The following is a 5,034-nucleotide window of genomic DNA, read 5'->3' on the forward strand; positions in this document are numbered from 1 at the left end:
AAAGATGTGGCTAAGGAATATCTTAAAAAGTGTTCACCATCCCCAGCAATTAGGCAAATACAAATCAAAACAACTTCAACATTTTCTCTTACCTCAGTCAGAAGGGCGAAGCTCAACAAAACAGCTGGCAATAACTGTATCCTAGGATGGCTTATTAAGTCTGGTTTACAGTTTTCAGCCACTTAGCTAATTTGAAATCCCAAAGTCTTCCATATTTTTCTGAAAAACAACATGACCAGGCTTATCACAGCGATAACCTATTTCCTAGTACCAATCCCTGTCTTAATTACTTTTTGATTGCTGTGAAAAGATACCACAACCAAGCAACTTGTAAAAAAAAAAAAATGCTGTATTTGGAGCTTACAATTTGAGAGGGGTAAAGTCCATGACCATCCTGGCAAGGAGTAGGCCACTGGCTGACTGGTTGGTAGTCATGGCACTAGAGTAGTCCCTGAGAATATATATCTTGACCCACAAGCGTGAAGCAAAGAGAGCTAGCTACCTGAGGATGCTTTGGGCTTTTGGACCCTCAGAACCTGCCCCCAGTGGGTAGGTTCTCCAACACATTCTCCAACAAGGCCACACTTCCTCATCTTTCTCAAACACTTCCAACAGCTGTGACCAAGCTTTCAAATAAATGAGACGATGGGGGCCATTCTCATCGAAACCATATATATATTGCTTCCAGCGAGTGGAATTCTGTATATGTCTATCTGTTAGGTCTAGTTGTTTATATTTGGCTTGGTTTGTCTGGTTCTTTACTTATCTTCTTTATACATATTGTGTTGTTGAGGTAGGAATTTGAAAGTTTCAACTACTATTCTAAACGTATATTCTTTTCAAATTTTGTCAGAGTTATGACTTGGCATTGTATTGTTTGCTGCATATACATTTATGATTGTTAGGAGAGGTCGGGAGTGAGAAATTGATGTTATAAAGCAGCAGGGGTTTCGAGACCCTGTGGAACCCTTTCATGGAGGTCATACATCAAATATCCTGCCTATCAGATGTTTATATTATGATTCATAACAGTAGCAAAGTTACAGTTATAAAGTAGCAATAAGAATAATTTTATGGTTGCAGGTCACTACAGCATGAGGAACTATATTAAAGGGTCATAGCATTAGAAAGGCTGAGAACCCCTGCCATGAAAATCTACTAATAAACTTACTTAGGAAATATTAAGTTATGTATAGTAAAATTTAGCTAGAGGAGGCTGCTTATAATATAACACAAGGCTGAGTAGCAAACTGACTAGACTTGTTAGGAACTGTAGGACAAAATATTTTGTACAGCTAATGTAATTGAAGTTGTAGCTTTAAGGGGGTGGCCGGGGAACAGGTGTCACCAAGTCCTGTGCTGCCATTAGAACCTGGTTCTCTCAGAAAGGCATAATTCTTCCAAGAATGCATGATGACCATAGTAACAACTGAAGAGAACAACAATGGTTTCTTGAAAAAGTAATCCCAAGCTGGATGTAGGGAGTGGCTAGCTCTGAAAGCAGAAGTCCCTGATGTATCAAGTGAGAGTCCGGAGAAAGAAGATGAAATAATTAAGGCAGAATAGAAGAGCAGGGAAAATTGAGGGACATAAGGAAGGAAAGAAGCCCTTCACCCAGGCATCTGGATGGAGCCTCTCACCAAGGATCCCAGCAAAGAGAAACAGGATAGGAAACAATTTAAAACAGACCTCCAAGTCCTGGAGGCTCAGACATAAGTGTTCATTGATAGTCACTGGAAAGTGACTATGATCCTCCCACATCCTCTGTTGTCAAGACAGCTAGAAAATACACGACCATCTCTAACTTAGGAAACCCATTAGCCTTTGTTTCTACAGTTCTATGTGATGAATGAAGTACTAGTATCACTACACTATTTATGTGAACCCCTACTTGCCTGTGTTTCTAAGGCAGGACAGGAATTGCAATGAATTCACCTGATGACAAATACATAGAACCATTTCATGTTAGCTTCTTGAAGTATATTTTTAAAAATCACCATTATAGCTGTAGTTAAGGAAGATAATGTATGCTGAGTGGTGGCAGCTCACCCCTTTAATCCCAGCACTTGGGAGGCTGAAGCAGGTGGACCTCTGTGAATTCAAGGTCAGCCTCGTCTACAGAGCAAGTCCCAGGCCAGCCAAGGCTATACAGAGAAACCTTGTCTGAAACAAATAAACATGGAAGATAATGTGTTCTGTGAAACTTATTTCTCCATATTATGGCTCTGTCTTTCCTATGCAACAAGACCATGGGAATTTGCAGGCTTACTGTTGTTTATAACCAGCTCAGTACCAGCTTTGGCATCAATAGTACAAGGTCTGTTACAGAAGCCACCGTTCAATGTTAAGGAAATTTAGTATGTAGCAATTGATGCTGCAAATGCATACCTCTTCAGCCAGGTGGTGGTCAGCTTGCATTGTGTGTCATGGATTATAAAATGATGTGGTGGGACTAGAGAAATGGTTCGGTGGTTAAGAGCATTTGCTGCTCTTCCAGAGCACCTGGGTTCAATTCTCAACACCTTATGGTAGCCAGCAGCCATCTGTAGCTCCAGTTCTGGGCTATCCAACACTTTCTTCTGTTTCCATTGGCCCTGCCCCCACATGCAAGAAAAATCACTCAGACACATACAATGAAACATTTCATAAAATGACGTGGGGTTTTCAGACTTTCCAATTAATGGAACCATTTAGGGAGGCTTATGGAGGTGTGGTCTTGTTGAAGGAAGTACATCACTGTGGACAGGCTTTGAGGTTGCATAGTATCATGCCAGTCCTAGTGTGTACTCTCTGTTGCCTGATTCAAGATGCAAGCTCCTCCTGCCATGCTTGTCACTTGTTGCAATGCCTCTTGCCACAGATGACTGTTATCCCTCTTAAACCATAAGCACAAATGAACTCTGTTTTATAATTTGCCCTGATCATGGTCTTTTACTACAGGGTAAGAAAAAAAGGGGTAACTGATACACATACCTCTAATGTCTTTGTTTAAATCACCCGATTAGCTAAGACACTGTACTCAACGAAGTTGTCTTTCTGATATGAAGGAGAGGTAAGGACTTATACAAACAAAAACAGAAGGAACTCATCAGATAAGACCTGCCCTACAAAGAACACTGAAGGGCGTTTCATGTCAGCTTAACAGAAGCTAGAGTCATTTTGGAAAAGGGATCCACAACTGAGAAAATGCCTCCATAAGATTGTCTTATAGGTCAATGTTTGGAGCATTTTCTTCATTAGTGATTGATGTGAAAGTGAGCAGGTGATCCTGGATAAAAGCAAGTTTTGCAAGCCATGAAGAGGAAGCTAATCCATGGTAAGTGCAGAAGGAAAGAATGAAGTGTGTAGGGCAGGGAGTGGTGCAGTCAGAAGAGGATCAGAAGCAACCTCAGTAAGTGGAGAGGAGAGAGAGTCAAAAGACAAACCGTGAGAGCACTCAGGCGAGAGGGTTCCAGGCAAAGGGAACAATTTCAAGGACGCCAAGGTCAATGTGGGAGTAGATCTGCAGTTGAGAAACAACCAGCAAGCAAACACGACTGAAGTAAGGAAGGTGAAAGAAAAGGGAGAGGGAGTGGATAACAGTGTTAGAACAATTAGTGGCAGGGAAGAGGGGGCTCAGACAGGCTTTGGGGTTTGCAGGCCATTGACAAGATTTTCGTTTAACCTTTCAATGTACTATATGACCACTGAGCTTCTCAGGAGCAAAATTTCCCTCTCTCTGAGCCCATTCTAGTCTGAATCAGAACCTCACAGTACAGCATACAGGAATCTCTGCTCAAACCCAAACACAGAGACAAACTTCAAAGCAAAAGGCCAGGAGACACATCTGCAGAGTGCTCTAGACATCGTGCTGGAAACTCTCTGATGCTGCCTACTGGCACACAGAGTGAGGATAACATGGTCTTTCCTACCTTCTCCCAGGTTCACTTAGTCTGGGTGGTCAGGGTCTAGGAAACTGTCCTGGGGATTGTGCTGGGCTGGCCAGAAGAGCACAACACCAAGAAACATCCAGGGGCTAGGTGATCTACCAAATATAACAGTTCAGGAAACAGGTACCTCTGTTCAGAGAAAATCCAGTGAAAAGGATTTCAAGCCTGTCTCTTTTATCCACCCCCACCATTCTTGATTATACAAATCAGGCCTGGGGCTACTCTGTAGAAGTCACACCAATGAATGAGAGCTAGCCACAGGGAAGAGTGTGAGATTTGCAAGCATGAAGTTCTGACTCTTGTAGTCAACACATTACAAAGCAAAATCAACATGTCTGTTGGCCCACTCCTTTTTCTATGAGCACCCGAAAGTCTTTTTGTAACACAACATTCTTTTTGTAGGAGACATTCCCTCCTTAGACCACACATTGTTGTTTAACACCTTGGTCTGACCACAGTGTTTCAGAGAGACAGAGTTGCAATACAAACACTGAAAACCAGGACTGGTTCTCACCTTCACAGGCTACCCTAGTTTGGTTTTAGAACTCAGCTAGGACAACATTTCCTCCTTCAATTCACTTTGAAGATGACCCCCTACTGTCTCTCTACTTGAGACATTATGTCTATATTGTGCCGGACATTCACTTCAGGGCCATGCACGTGCTAGGTAAGCACTCTTGGAGTGAAATAAAACATTATTCTTCATAGATTATTTTTTTCATCGAAGTAGAAATTTTGTGATTGTTGGTTTAACTGTGGCAAAACACACTACAATGGTCAACTTACTGAAAGGAATTTATCATGGGGCACAGTTCTACCCTGTGTTTGTCACACATGAGCCACTTCATGTTTCTGTTGAGGGCTGTGCATCCCATGTGTACACACTGGGGCAGAAAACACTTTATGCTTTGCTAATTGTTCTTTGCATATCACCTGGCTCCTTCTTTCTGCTCTTTTTGATTATAAAGAGCAAAAAATATTTTAAAACAACCATAACAACAAAAGACAACAAACAGACTAAAAATCTACAACACAGATTCATTTGTCCTTTTTGTTGTTGTTTAAGTTTTTTTTTTTTTTTTTTTTTTTTTTTTTTTTTTTTTTT

This window comes from Mus caroli, chromosome X (genome assembly GCF_900094665.2).
Source record: "Mus caroli chromosome X, CAROLI_EIJ_v1.1, whole genome shotgun sequence".
Classification (NCBI taxonomy): Eukaryota; Metazoa; Chordata; class Mammalia; order Rodentia; family Muridae; genus Mus; species Mus caroli.